The 16,584-nt window shown below is 35.3% G+C and overlaps 1 protein-coding gene across 30 annotated transcripts in view; it reads left to right on the forward strand.

Annotated features, from left to right (window-relative positions):
* Positions 1–16,584, forward strand: part of PTPRD (protein tyrosine phosphatase receptor type D) — a 1,411,192-nt gene that overhangs the window by 517,441 nt on the left and 877,167 nt on the right. For all 30 annotated transcript variants that reach the window (XM_064381700.1, XM_064381675.1, XM_064381734.1 and 27 more), the window contains exon 4: positions 13,603–13,662. The gene's annotated coding sequence lies outside the window, so the exon portion shown is untranslated. The remainder of the gene's footprint in view (positions 1–13,602; positions 13,663–16,584) is intronic.

The following is a 16,584-nucleotide window of genomic DNA, read 5'->3' on the forward strand; positions in this document are numbered from 1 at the left end:
TTAGTGCTCATTATGGCATGGAAGAACATATGCCATGGGGACCTATGGGGATTTTAGTAAGAGAGTGATAGGATTTGTTAATACTATAGGGTTCAGGTTTCTGCTAAGTGCTTTGGGAAAAAGTGTAAGGAAGTGTGGCTTTGCTCTAGATTAGATGCTTCCAGAAAATGAAGATAACTCTACCATTTGGTACTATAATTTTATTCAGAAGGAGGAAAGGCTGAGTGAGGTTAAAACAGTAATTGGTATAGAAGTAACAGTTACACATATTAACAAGGTTAGGGGATGTTTAGTCATTTTTTGGTTTAACAATATTATTATGTTTTTGTCTATTTTCAGAAATGATTAGGGAGTGATCTTGTTTGTGTCTAGATCTATCATGGTCAAAGATTGACCTTGTCTGATATTGATATTCCATGAAATTGCTTCTGTTCAACAAGAGAATAGCAAGAATCAGCTGTGAGGGCCAGGCCAGTTGGTAGCAACACCAGAGCCTGAAAGATAGCAGCAGGCCAGGTCCTTATCAGTTGTTGTTTTACCTAAAGATTAGGGTAAGAAAAAGGCCAAAGAGAAATAGTGAGTATTTATTTATTGCATACATATTACAAGACAGGAAGTATGCTCGATGTTTTGCATGCATTATTTCATTTAGTATTCATGACAAACCTGTGAATTAAGTATTATTTGAGTGCACATTACCTGTAAAGATAATAAGACTTAGAAAAATAGAGTTATTTGTTTAAAATGGCATAACAGTAAAAAGTAGAGTAGGGATGGGATTAGAATCCTAGACCTGTATGACTTTAGAGCAAAATTATTTAATCATTCCTTACAAAAGACAGTGTATGAACACAACATTGGTACCTTAGAGATGAGCATCTCCATTAAACTAAAAGGTATATCAGGGCAGAGATACTGTGTTGTTCATTTCTGAATTATCTCAGAGCAAGGAGATTTGTTATTTGCCTAGACTGGTGCTTAATAAATATCAAAGGATCAATTAGATGGATGATGGATGAATTGATGGATGGAACCAAAAATTCATGCTTGATCAGACATGAGTATTTCATATAATTTGTCTCTGAGTCCCAAGAAGTAGGAAGAAACCTTAAAATTTTGGTAATAGAAATTACTCATGTTTTGGATCGTGTGATTTTTATAATGTACTCCCACATACATATTCTTATGGGCAGATCCTTCTCTTATCTTTCACAGGAGATCATTGAAGGTCAGGTATGCTAAGTCCTCACATAAGTAGCAAGTGGCCAAACATGGGCTAGAATCTCAGCTTCCTCCTCTTTATGTCCAGAGGACTATCCTCCAAACTGTACAGTCTTTTATCTTTTAATTCTTCAAAATATTTTAGGTAAGAAAAGGAGAGTTTAGGATTATCAGATTTTTAAAAATATTTTCTAAATATCAGCATTTATGTAGCATTTGTAATTAATCATGATGAAACTGTGACCAGCCTACAAGTCTGTTTTCAACACTACATTTTAGTTAGTTTTCTTTCCTTACTCTTGACAGCCTGTAGCTGTTTCAGTCCTTAAGCTCTATAAATAATTTACAGACCATGTATACTTTCTAAAATTGTCTTTGTATACACATTTTTTTCCATTTAAAAATGTTGATGGCTGAGAAACACTGCTAAGGTCTAGCTAAAAGCAACAATACCACAGACTCTGTAGGCAGCAAATGCTCCATTCAGGTGAAAGGTTTCCAGTTGTGTGATGAATTGAGGAAAATAAAACCAATGCTTTAATGAAAAGTACCAAAATTGCAAAACTCTGTGTTACTCTCAGCACACTGAAAAATATACTGAACCAGAAACCAGCATAGTCCTTACTTGATCCCCAACGAATGTCTTCCCGTTGGCTTACTAGAGATGTGACCAATTGGCCTGTATTTAAACTAAACTAGATATTTTGTTGATAGTAGACACAGCTCTTACCACCCAATGTTTCATCTTTTAAAGCATCAGTTCTGTATTTCACATACAGAATATTTTGATTTATTTTGTAAACATATGTTTTCAACTAAATGTTCTTTGTGAATTACTTAAATAGCATACTGAAATTGAGATTCCATGTAAGTTACCTTTCTTTATCCGAGATTTATGCTCATGTTTCCATAGCTTGGAACGCTAACACTATGTCAGCTTGATAATTTGTTTTAAAAGCTGTATATACAGGTATGCATGTATACATGTATATATAGATACATATGTATAAATATGTATACACACACACACACACATAAACACACACATACATACATATAGAGTTGAATTGGTCCTTGATAATACTGTTTTACTCTTTTACTTAGTAGAATGGGATAACTAAAACAAAAAAGTCTCACTTATTTACTAAAGATACAAACTTTATAAGCTACAGAATCCATACTAGAACTCAGCTGCTTTGATGCTCAGAGAAGCATTTTGTTCCATATCCCCTTTTATTAATAAACAATATATTTATAATAATAATAGGAGATAATATACAATGTGCTGTTAGAACTTTTGTCCTACTGTGGCTCAGGATCCCAGTACCCTATTTCAACAAGTGAAGTCACACCCATACAAGTCAATTGACTAGCTGCTCACTTCTTACTTGCCTTTGCACATTCCTCTTGTCTGTCTCTACTGGATAGAGCAATACAGTCATGTGCTGCAGAGCAATGTTTCACCAACAACAGACCAAGTACACGGCAGTGGTCCCATGAGATTATAACAGAGCTGAAGTTTCCCATCACTCAGTGACATCATAGCCATTGTAGCACGACACATTATTCATATGTTTGTGGTGATGCTGGAGTAAACAAACTATATACTGCCAGTTTTATAAAAGTAGAACACATAAAATTAAGTACAGTACATAATTGATAGTGATAATAAATGACTGTGTTACTAGTTTATGTATTTACTATGCTATACTTTTAATTGTTAGAGTATACTCTTTCTACCTATAAACAAAAAGTTAACTGTAAAATAGCCTCAGGCAGGTCCTTCAGGAGGTATTCCAGAAGAAGGCATTGTTATCCCAGGTGATGACAGCTCTATGCCTGTTATTGCCCCTGAAGAATTCCAGTGGGAAAGATATGGAAGTGGAAGACAGTGATATTGATGATCCTGACCCTGTGTATACCGAGGCTAATGGGGTGTTCGTGTTTTAGTTTTTAACAAAATTTTTTTTTAAAGTACAAAGATTATTTATTATTATTATCAGAAAAGCGCAGAAGGATGTAAAGAAAGAAAATATTTTTGTATAGCTGTAGAATATGTCTGTGTTTTAAGCTGTTATTACAAAAGAGTCAAAAAGTTTTAAAACATTTATAAAGTTAGAGTAATCTAAGGTTATTGTATTATTGAGGAAAAAATATTTTAAAATAAATTTAGTGTAGCCAAAGTTTATAGGATGTATAAAGTCTAAGACTGCAGTTGTGCACAGTACTGTCCTAGGCCTTCACGTTCACTCAATACTCACTCACTGACTCACCCAGGGCAGCTTCCATCCTGTAAGCTCCATTCATGGTAAATGCCCTACACAGGTGTACCATTTTTTATCTTTTAGATCATATCTTACTGCACCTTTTCTATGCTTAGATATGTTTAGATACACAAATACTTACAATTGTGCTACAATTGCCTACAGTATTCAGTACAGTAACATGATGTACAGGCTTGTAGCCTAGGAGCAATAGGCTATACCATGTAGCCTAACTATGTAGTAGGCTATACCACGTAAGTTTGTGTAGGTACACTCTGTGGTGTGCATGCAATGTGTTGCTTAACGACACATTTCTCAGAATGGATTCCTATCATCAAGTGATGCATAAGTGTACTTACACTTTTTTCAAGTTTAAAAAACAGAAGGAGATTATATGTTGTATTTCCCCTCTTAAAATCGACTTCAAATAGCATAATTATCATGTTCACATGCAGCTTTTTCCTCCGCATATGATTTTTAATGATTGTATCTGACCTTGAGTAAAGCAATATACATGACCTCAATTCATTACTGCATGTTAGTCGTATTTATCAATCAGTGGATTCTAATTTAGCATAATTTGCTACCAGAAATAAAAACATAAAATATTAAAAATGCAAAAATGCAAACGGGTCACTCATTTTTATTTACTTACATTTAACTGAACGTTTGTATATGGAATTTCATAGTCAGGTCATATGCCTTTAAATAGACAAGCAAAACAGAGGAATGGAACATTCTGTTGACAGGTAAATGTGAATCAATCTAGTTTCATTCAAAGGAAAATAATCAAGCTCTTTTCAAATAATATAAAATGCAAAATGATTGCACGGTGGAGGGGAGGGGACCTTATCAGCTTCTCTTCTCAGAGAAATGATTGCCATTTTCTAGCTGGAGGAACATATGCTGCAGCTTATCTCGTGACTTCTCTGCAGTCTCTGATATTTATTAACAGTTGATTTTCTGTAGTTGCTCTTCTTCCCCTTCTTCCCTCCTCCAGTGTAAATTAGTTTTCCCAAATCTACATCTAGCCTTCATTTTCTTATCAGTCACGGAAAAAGGATGATTATTTCATTACTGGTTTTGAAGAGTCTTTCATATTAAGTGGTGCAGCTCTGGTTTCAGGCAGGCATTTAACGGACTCTCTATTTGTTTTATTCTTTGTCTCATCATCTTAATCAAAGCCCTCTGAGACAGAGTCCTTTACAAACAAGAATAAAGGGGAATTATGCATTGTTGCTTCCACAGAAAATGCAGTATTCATTGGAAATTTCTGTTGGGATTAAAACCAGGCTGACTTCAAACATGTAAAAACAATTGTAGTCACCTATGAAAAACCTTTCAATCACTAGGATACCTGTCTTCTGAGTGTCCTATTAGCCTACTACTGAAGCAGGTCCCTCACTTGGGGCTCCTGCTTCACTGTATTGTCACCAGATAGCTAGTGGAAGATTTTCAGCTCTCAAGTTTATTTTTTTCTATGAGAATTGCACTCCTGCTTTCTCCCAACACTTTATATTTTTTTCTTACAGCTTTTTTTAAATCTTTGCTATATAAAATTTAACATTAACTCTCTGATTTACTGAACAGACACTGTCCTAGATTTCTGATATTGAACAACTATGGGAAAAGTGTAGGTGTCATGCTCTCATTTTTAGATTCAGATGACTCAAAATAGCCTGAAAGTCCCAGTCTCACACTGTCCCTGCACTCCTTTGATCATATTTTGATAAATTTTTCAGAAGCAGTACAAGAATTGGGTTAGCTCTTTAAGTAGAAGTCAGTTTATACTGGGGCAACATGAATACGGTCTAATAAAAACCCATGTTTCTCCTTAATGGGCAAATCAAGTTTTCTATTATCTGCAAAAATCAGAGATACAAAATACCCCCAACATTCCAGTATCCTAAATACTGATTACTATTGATAGTATATGTTTAATTATATCTTATTTACATTTAGAGATGCTTGCTCATACCTATGTAAGCTTTATGTAATTAATTGACGCAAGAAACTAAAAATTTGATTCTTATATGGCTTTTTGTTCACATAGTGCACCATATTTCAATGCTGCAATAAAGAATTACAACATTGCTTTCAACTTCAGATATGGTCATCATCAGGCATCCGTGACATAATGTTCAACGTGTTTGTCACATTGGGTCCGTATACTTAGATAGGGAAATACTCATACAATGTGTCAGTTATCGATTGCTGCATTACAAATTACCCCAAATATAGCAACTTAAATCAGACTTTTCTTAGCTCACAGTTTCTGTAGGTCACAAATACAGGTAGCTTCATTAGCTGGGTGCCTCTTGCTCAAGACCTCTCACAAGACTACAATCAGGGTATCAGCCAGGACTGGGGTCATTTCAAGGACCAAATGAAGGAAGACCCATTATCAAGTTCAGTAACATGACTTTTGGTAAGGCTCAGAAGATCTCCTTCCTATCTCATTCAAAGGATTGTTGACAAGCCTTCAGTACTCTCTGTTGTAAGCCAAAGCAATTCACCTTTTGCTACATGGACACTTCTATAGGGCTACTCATCATGTGACAACTGGCTTTTTCCAGACTAAAGGCTCCAAGACACAGAATGTGACATGGCAGCAAGAAAGAAGCCACGGTCTTTCTATAATCTAATCGGCAACTTGCCATCACTTTTGCAGCATTATTTTTGTTGGAGGCAAGCCACTAGTTCCATCCCACATTCAAGAGGAGGAGGTTACACAAGTGTATGAGTGCCAGGAGATGAGAATCTTTAGGATCCATTTTCGAAGCTATATCTGACAGTTCAAACTTTGGATTCTATGGGTCAGGCTTCTCTCACATGTAGAATAGGTTCACTCTCTCCAACAGTCCCCAAAGTCTCATCCCATTAATTAGCCAGGATGCAGTGGGTTACAAGGCAGTAGTAACTCTAAAATCTTTTTGCTTAGGGTAACATAGTTTCGTTTCTCAATCACACCGCTTACCTGTCGTGGGTTGGTGTCATAGTACCTTTTATGCTGCTATAACAAAATACCTGAGACTGGATAATTTGTAAAGAACAGAAATCTACTCGCTCACAGTTCTGGGGCCTGGGATGTTTAAGATCAAGGTGTTAGTGTCTTCCTAGGGCCTTTGTGCTGTGTCATCACATTGTGGAATTCAGAAGAGAAGGAGAAAGAAAAGGGGCTCACTCATTGTATTAGTCCATTTTCATGCTGCTGATAAAGACATACATGAGACTGGGAAGAAAAAGAGGTTTAATTGGACTTACAGTTCCACATGGCTGGGGAGGCCTCAGAATCATGGCAGGAGGTGAAAGGCACTTCTTACATGGCAGCTACAAGAGAAAATGAGGAAGAAGCAAAAGCAGAAACCCCTGAAAAACCCATCAGATCTTGTGAGACTTATTCACTATCACAAGAATAGCATGGGAAAGACTGGCCCCCATGATTCAGTTACCTCCCCCTGGGGCCCTCCCATAACACGTGGGAATTCTGGGAGATACAATTCAAGTTGAGATTTGGGTGGGGCCACAGCCAATCCATATCACTCATCCTTTTATCAAGAGCTCACTCCTGCAATAATTAACCCACTCCCACAATTACAGCATTAATCTAAAAATGAGAGCAGAGTGACCTAATCACCTCATTACCTAATCACCTGTTAAAGGTCTGACCTTCCCAATACTGTTACAATAGGGATTACGTTTCCAACACATGAACTTTGGAGGACACATTCAAAACGTAGCAATTTGCTACAAATTCTTCTCATGTTGTCTTCACTCAGAAAGTCTCCAACATCACTGGGCCAGGAGAGAGGAAGGGGCAAATTATCACTGGCTATTAAAGGTTTCTGTATGGAAGTGACATGTGATACTTATGCTCTATACAGCCACACTAATTTCAGAGGCACAAGGAAGATCGCTTCAACCATGTTCCTGGAAAAATGAGAAATAGAAATATCAATGAACAGCCCAAAAAAGCAACCTAATGGGTAAAATAATATATTTCACTTCCACTTAACTGAGTGCATAGCAACATAATCAAGAGCCAGATTTTGATTTGTTTATTCATTTCAAAAATATTTACCATTTATCACTGTATGCTAGGCTTATCCAAAATGCTGAGGACAAAAAACAGAAAAAAATAAAAGCAGTTGCAATCTTCTGCTTTTTCATTATAGTGGGCAGAGAGATAAGTATATTGACTATTACAAAATCAAAATCATTATAAAGAAGTGTTAAGACATAATAGAAGCATCTCACATAGATTTAAGGAGAGAAGGGATCACAGAGGACGTTCTGGGGTAGCTAAACCCTGATGAGTTCTGAAGGATGTGTAGGAATAGACCAGGTAAGAAAAGTGAATTAATAAAAATTCAATGTTTATTTTAGAAAATGAAAATGAATTTATGATGAATGTCTTCTGGATTAAAAGGCCTAAATTCTTCTGTATCTGCAGTTAACTACTACATTAGCCAAATCAAATCAGTGAGCAACTGTGTACCTCAACTTCCTCATCTGTGAATTGAGGTTTAATTAGATGATGTTCAAGACCTCTTTCAACTATAAAATTCTATGATTTTTCCTGACTCTACAGGGTATTTTTTCAACAGCACTTTCTATATGATAATTATAAAATAATTACCTTATGTAGCAATCACTTACTAAAACAGCTCAGTAAACACCTATGGAAAATTCCCTATACTTGAAAATAGTGGAATTCTGTTCCCATCTTTTCTGATACATACCATGTTCAAAATTTATTACAAAAAGAATAAGATGTAATTCAGAATAAACTTATATTTTAAGTAGTTCTTCATGGCTAGCTTCTACTCTTGTGGTCCTTGTCATCTTTAATTCATCACCCTAGGAATTTCTGATGATTTTCACGTGTAAAGAGAGTCTTTCCACTTTGTGTGTTGTTTTTATTTGCTTGTGAAAAGACTCCAAGACATGCATGCACACAACACACACACATAATTTATTTTGCACTAAAAGTATGTGCCCAGGTTGATTTCCAGTCTCATAATTCCACAGAACACCATGTCTTTAGTTGGATCCTGCAACCCTTCAAGGATTACCACTACTTCCAGGGAAAATCCTTGAAAGTGTCATTAGAATCTTTACCACTCATGGCACAACCATCATTCTTCTACCAGTCAACTGAATTGAAGGTCAGGAGTCTTCCCTTTTCTAGTCCAAGCCTTCACTCCCTCTCTCCTCTTTCAGCAACCTAACTTAGACTTTAAAAGCAAATACTTCTACCAACTATTGGCAAAGATGTTATACAACAGAAAACACTCATATATTGCAAGAAAAGTATAATTGCTACAACCACTTTGGAAAACAGTTTGGCATTATCTATTGAAATTGAACATATGCATAACCAGATGATCCAGCAATTCCACTCCTCATTATACACAACATGCATACCAAGAAATGTCTACAAGGATGTTTATTGCAGCATTAATTGTAATTGCTTTAAACTGGAAATGGCCCAATATCCATCAGCAATAGAATAGATACATAAAATGTGGTACTGTATATTCAGACATTTGACAAATTACAACATGAATGTAACCAACAATCTTGATATTAAGGGAAGAAGGCCAACACGAAATAACACATAATACTTGATTATATTTACATAAGGTTCAAGGCAGCGCTAAACCATAGATTAGAAGTCAAGATAGCATTTCTTTACCTGTGGTGAGGAGGAAAAAGTGGGTTTGGAAGTAGGCATGAAGTCTGTAGTACTAGAAATGTTCTATATCTTGATGTGGCTGGTGGTTCTTTTCTATGTGTTTTGGTGTTTCTTTTGTATGATTCGTTACGTACTTTTCTATAAGCACATTATATATTGATTTTTTAAAATTTAAAATGTCTCTTAATTTACTTGGGAAAAAAAGACTCAGGCTTTCAAGAAGTCCTGCTTGTTCTTTTAATATTGTCATGTGGAAACACACATACACATGCACGCACACACAACACACCACCACCATAAAAACCCTCTATTCTTTAGTCATGAGAGGTACAATTTATTTACCATTTTATATATCATTAGTTGCAATGTGGGTTGCAGTAGTATTCGTTGTTGTTGTTATTGTTAACACAGCTCCAAATCAATCTATTTCACAAGAAACCTATAAGGGATGGCATTAGAACAAGGTTGAGAGAGAGGGGGAAGAGAGGGAAGGTGGGAAGGAGGGAGGAAAGACAAGCTATGCCACTTAAGAAGTCTAACATGTTTGCCAAGCAAAGCTTAAAACCACACTCTTTTATTCATCTGTCTTGACTTTCTCTTGTACAAATGGTACATGAAGAAGGGATTTGACAATTTCATAAGACAGGTACCTTTAGGTATTTCAAACCTTATTTTTTCCTGGAATTTTGCTTACCTAGTGTTTAAGGTAATGCAAAGGACTATCTTTATACTTGAATCAGAAAATTGGAGTACAATGACTAACGAGAAGTATGTGCAAACAATTCTAAATGAAAGAGAATGAAAGCTTCCTAATGAAATCTCTTTAATATGTAATTTTAAGCTACTTAAAAAGGTCACAGTTACTTGCACTAATGAGAATCTGTTTTAAAATTATATGTTATTTTGATAATCAGAATTTAGGGGAATGCTGTAAAATACGGTGAGCAGCAGAAGAAAACTTCATAGAAAGTAAACTTTTTTCTAATTTAAATAGAGTGAAAATCATTCCGATACAGTATGTAAAATAAATTTCAGTGTTTCTGTTGAAATACCGTATCAGGTGTGAAATGTTTTAATTATTAACTTTCATATAATATAATCATGAGTCATTGAAATTTGGAAATTTCAGTTTATAGCAGAAGGGATGCCATGCACGCGCGCACGCGCGCACACACACACACACACACAGAGACAGATGTGTTTGGATACGTATGTGTGTGAGACAAGGTCTTATTTTGTTGTCCAGGCTAGAGTGCAGCAGTACCAGAGCTCAATCAATCTTCCTGCCTTAGCCTCCTGACTAGCTGGGACTACAGCTGCATGCCACAATCCCCAACCAGCTTTCTGTATTTTTTGTAGAGATGGGGTCTTGCTTTGTAGCCCAGGATCCATGAACAACACAAATACTATAAATTGTATCTGGTCAGATTGTGCCCCACCATGGACAGATCTTCCCCTGAAAGTTACAGACTTCAGCTCTTACAATTTCCTCAAGCATAACAACCAGTCGGAATTTTGGCAGACAGCAGAGAAATGAAAGAACCCTTATCCTTATTCCCTTCTTGTCCATTTCATTCTTTACCCCATATTGTTCATGTTCCATGAGCTGGGGTCTGCCTACTTGAGCCAACTAATTGCTGAAAATCCTTTTTTTTCTGTTCATGAGAAGTTAGCATCTATTTTTTCTCAATCTCCAGAAAAAAAAAAATTGGGACTTCTAAATAATTTGTAATTTCTGATCACAGTGGAGAAAGCTCACTTGATCTAGACATTATGCATGGCTTAGAAAGGATTACATATTTTTCTGTTTCTCACTAATGTTAAATAGTTTCTGTTGTCTCCTCTACCAGATCAACGGTTATTGTACTTTGAAAAGAATGGGAGTTGGGTGTTGGTCTGAGAGGAAAATAAAGGTGTCTGAAATGTCTATGAAAACCTGTAAGAAATGTCTTCAACTAGTAAATCCAATGCATGTTTGCCTGATACTAGACAAATGCTTTATTAATATATATTGACATTAATGTGAGTGAACTACAAATTTAATAAAGCAACCATAAAATCTAGCTTAAAGGTGCCATTCAGCAATCATCTAAATGAGTAATGGAATAGAGCTTGAGGATTTTCTACTTCAGATCAAAAGGCATTTGCATGTCTAGCAGCAAAAATTTCCTCTTCATTCCTCAGAAAGGAAGCCAGGAGATCTGATCATCCCCTTTGCTTAAGAAGGGCTGAAAGTAAAGGCAGTAAATCTCTGAAAGTTAAGTTCTGCTAAGCAAGACTAAATTTAACCAGCAAGTGGACAATAGTAAAGAGAGACAGATGTGTGAGATTTATGGAGAGACCTTTTGGAAGTGGCCCCAAACTGGTGGTTGGTTGCCTAAAAGGAGTCAGTGAATAGAGTGTGTTTGACTCTAAGGCTAAGGGAGAGAAGAAGTGTCAGTAATAAATACGTGGAGGCCTGCTGACTGAGATTTGATGTTGCTTGTCAGATGTCTCTATTTTTGTCTAGACTTCAAAAGCTGTTTCATTGTAATATGTGAAGAGCAGAAGGTCTTGGATTCTGTGATTGGTTATTGTTTTGAAAAGGAAAGAAAATTACCTTTCATTTTCTCTCCATTGGCATTAAATCCCAGTAGAGGTTCAAAGGACATTCCAAATCACCACAACTGCAGCAATGAGCATTCAAGCCCATTACTTCTGACTAAGGTTGTGCAATGTTTTCAGCGTCTTACCAAAAACCTGCAAATAGAGGCCTACAAGAACAGTTTTGCAAGCATATTTTGATGTGTTCCACTTGCTGTGGGAGAGCTCTTAAGCAATATCAGATTTTACCTTTAAGTATTTACCAAAAGGTATTTTGGAGCCCGTGCTAAATGAAGCCTTATGTTCCCTATTCCCGGAGGAATAACTGTATTTAGAATAATAGTTCCTATAAAATTTTCATGATACATCTTATCACGTAAGATTCACGTTATTTTAGAAAACAGAGAGAGATGGTAAGTATGCGCTATTTTCTGTGTCAAGGGCTCAGCTAAAACCTCAAACAAGACAAAACTAGTTGCTGTATTCACAGGGTACTATAGTTTACAATCTAATGAGGGAAATCTAACAAACCAAACAGGCTAAATGCTATAATAAACACCCACCCTTTTAATGGCTTAAAGAACAGAAATTTAATTCTCATTTACATAAAATGCAGTGCCAATAGATGTTCCTAGTCAGGACCAGGTGATGAATGGTCACCTATATAACACTCTAGTGTGAATAGACCTTATTAGTGGAAGTGAGAGGTCATCCTGACAGCTGTGGCTGGAGAATCATATTCTTTTAGTCTTTTGGACCGTTCCTCCTTTAGGTCCTTAAATATTTAACATATCGGTAAGAGAAACAGAATGAGGATCATGTGCAAGATGTTCTTAAGACTGTATTCCATGGTGAAGAATCTAGTCACATCTAACTACAAAATGTAGTCTGGCTATGAAACAGGAGGAAAAGGGAAATGTTTTGGTGAAGAGCTAGCCATTTTCTCTGACACAGGGTGACATGATAATGTGTGATAGGGAAGGACTCAGAGCTTGCTGGAGCATCTAGGATATTCATCTAACTGAAACTTAGTAGGCACAGGATGTCAAAAAGTCTTTCCCCATGAGATGTCCACCTTGCTGGAAACTGAAGGAGGAGTAAGAGTTTAATATGCTAAAAAGAGTTGAGAAAAAAATATACTAGACAAAATAAAGCAATCTGAAAACAATACAAAAAAGAATCATTAAGGTAGGCTTCAAATCTTGTACAAATGATTCTGTTGAGAAACTAAGACATTGTACCTTTTTATATGATGTTTCAGAGGTGTGGATCTTGTCAAATTAATTGTGAAATTCTTTAACATAAATGTAATGCCTGTAAGATGAAATTTTCCATGCTGATTTGTCCCAGAAGGAGTAGGATAGGCAAGGATTTGCTTTGGCTCGGCTGCCAAGGTTTAAGTGTTCCCCTTAAAAACTTAGGGGCATTGATTATTTAAAGACCAAAGGATAGATATTCTGAAATGTATTATGCAATTTTAGGAAACAACAGACCAAGATGTTTTGTGGACTTGATGAAACTGCTGTTGTAAGAAGGCAATTTGGCCATTTTATGGTGGACATGTTAGTCTCAATTCAACATTTTAAAGAATAGTCAATATTCACTGCTTTATAGCCTGTGAACGATAGAGATTTCCATGTTGGTTTTTGGCATTTCACTACTTCAATTAAAGATTGTATTTCATAAAATTCATAGCAGTTTCTCATTAACTAGCTTGCTTTTTCTCCTTTCTGTCGGAATCCCTACTGAAATATGTGGTGACAGCATATATCTTAAAGACAATGTAGGGATTAAAATGTTTTTAAAGTAATTGTTACTTTCTATCTTTATAATTAGGTTTTGAACTTCTTGAGGCCAGGGACTGTGTCTGAAAACACCTACGGTGGCTAACACAAGGTGAGTCCACAACCACTTCTTAACCCTTTCCCTTCTTTGGGTCCTAATACCTAATACAGTAACAGATGTATAGTTGGATTCAACAAATATTGGTTAGAATGGTTGTTCTTTACTGTAGATGTTTCCTTTACAAATAAAATTATAACATGTTAATAACAATAGCACAACTAGGAAATCTGTCAATGAGACATTTATTTTTCAGTTCTGAATTATATATGATGTTAGGCCTGAATGTAGGGGAACTCTAACAATGGGTTAAAATTCTGAATTGAAGCAGCAGATGCCTATAGATTTAAATGTTGATTGAATTTAGCTGCTGCTGCTATGAAATTATTAGCCCTCGGCAGTGGTCTCGCCTACATTCTTTATTTTGGTTCTTCTGGAAGCTATAAAGCTATTTATTGTTAATGAGGGAATAAAGTAAGAAAACAGATTAGTGAGTAGATTAGCAATTTTTTAAAAGTCTAATCTTTGTTAAACAATAACAGGTTATGATTTAATGCATTCAGTTCTCACTATTTTGTGACAAAATTTTTGCTATTAACACAGCTTTGTTTCCTTACATATCCTTTCTCTAATATAAACATTTCATCTATCATAATACTACTTTTTGTTTCAAATCCTCTGCCAAGTACATTTTTTTTCTCACCCATTGCAGTTTAATAGTATGCTTCTAATCCTAGAAAGATAATTCTTTGAAATAAACAGTTCCCATGTTCTTTCTCTGAGATATTTGATCTATTGGCTTGTCATTCAGAGACTATTAGCTAGTAATAAACCTGTGATGAATTATAAGATAAACTTACATGTTTTTAAATCAATGTTTCTAAATATAAACTTTCTAAATAAAGTATATGAGGTTTTAAAGTTCCTTAGCATGCTCAAATCTCTTATCTGCTAAGTGTTACATTCTTAGTTTAAAGAAAAGAGTATCACCATCCATATCCCCTGTTAATCTTACTTTGTGGTTGGTGTATTTTGTGACTCTAAGAAAATGGAAATATCTGCATATGGAGAAGGTACACAAATGTCCTTCAGAAATCACAGTACCACTGAAGTCAAGTAAGCTGATAATTTAACAAACAAATAAGATATAATGAAGACTGTAGGAAATTTATTTCAGGCCTTCAGCCTGTTTTCATGGTGGTTCATCATTGTTCAATGTTATATATTAAGATTCAGCTCACCTTCCCCAAAACATTTTCTTAGATACCCAGAGTCAAATTGATGTCTTCTTCTGAATTCCTCTGTGTCTTTGTTTATGACTCTCTTAAAATACTACTCATTTTGCTTTATGTTTCAGCAATTTGTATAGAATCAGTTTCCATTTTCCAAGCACATTATGTTCCAATGTTCATTTAAAAACCAGTTGTTTGGGAGTCCAAAGTACTTATTTCTGTAGAACTAATAATACAAATGATGTTCCTATTTTCTTTTTAGTTCTATTTCTGTCTAATAGAAATATTTCAAATGTGCCTCCATTAATGACATTGTTTCTTCAAGACAGAACTGTTCTATTATAAGGAGCAAATTTCATAGATGCTAGACTTACATTTGTCTGGATTGTCTGTTACTTTTTAGCCATCTGATCTAAAGCAAAATATGCAAATTTGTGCCTGAGATTTCTCATTTGTAAAATAGAGATAATAATCATATTTCTGGTGGCTGTTGTGAAGATTAAATGAGTTCATATCATATGTGAAAGCTGCTTTGGTGAATAGTATTTGACATAGTAGGAGGTATATAAATTTGTCTGTAGATGTTGTTATTGTTATTTTTATTACAATTTAGAACATCAGGAATCTGCTCACACATAGGCATGTTCAAAAATGAAAACAGGGAACACATTTTAGCAGTTCACCTTATGAAAACAGGATAGATGCTTGAATCATAGAACACAGAAAGAACATAACTACTTACCTAGAGAAAAGGTTTTTTTGTCTACCTGTATTTTCAAAGTGTCTAAAAATGAAAACAAGATACCATAATCACCTTCATCTTATTACAAAAATAAAATTAAAGTGAAAATAACAATGGTTACTATTGATATCATTTGTTGAGCACTTAGTATGTGCCAAGCATAAAGGGAATGGCTTTCTGTGTTATCTTCATTTGATTCTGTTACAGAAGAAACTGATGGTCAAGGAGGCAAAGGTCTCTCACAGCTAATGAGTTAGAGCAAGAACTCCAGCCTAAACCTTTCTGAATTTCAAATTCTATGGTATTTTTGCTTTACCAAAAACAGAACTCTGAGCCAAGTCCAAAAGTGCTATTCAAATTAATATTTACATATTCTGGTGTCTTTTTTATGGTTTTTCCCACTTAATAAATCTACCTGACTCTTTTTAGTTCCATCTTCTCCATATTGTCTACAAAAATATTGTAAGACATGTTGTTAAAAACTTGGGTAAAACTCGGTATACTTTATTTTAGGTATTAGATTTGATAGGAATTTCCTAAATTGTCTTTTCTTCCACTTATTCAAGATTACCAGCTCACTAGCTGCTTTTGTTTTAGAGCATTGCCTGAAAGAAAGAAACTCTTCTTTCCATTTATAGTATACAAATGTTATACATCAGTCCTGAATGTAGGCATCTAACTATAACACAAGATATTTAACTTTTCACTCTTGCCAAAAAAAAAGAGCTTTCTTGTTTAATGTATCCTTTATCCCTTAAATATTTTAACGTTTATTTTTGATATGCATATTATATACAAAACGCATTGTACATGTATGTCATTTACTCTTCACAGCAAACCTTTGAGGTCTATGCATTATCTCTATGTTAGGATGAGGGACCTGAGAACTAGAGAAATGAAATCTTTTGCCACATCCCACAAGAATTCAAACCCAGGTGAAACTTCAGAGATCTCATTCATTACTTTATTTCAAGATGGTTTCTGATTGAGAGAATCAAAACC

This window comes from Aotus nancymaae, unplaced genomic scaffold (genome assembly GCF_030222135.1).
Source record: "Aotus nancymaae isolate 86718 unplaced genomic scaffold, 86718_ANA_hifiasm-v0.15.2.pri h1tg000003l, whole genome shotgun sequence".
NCBI classification, from domain to species: Eukaryota; Metazoa; Chordata; class Mammalia; order Primates; family Aotidae; genus Aotus; species Aotus nancymaae.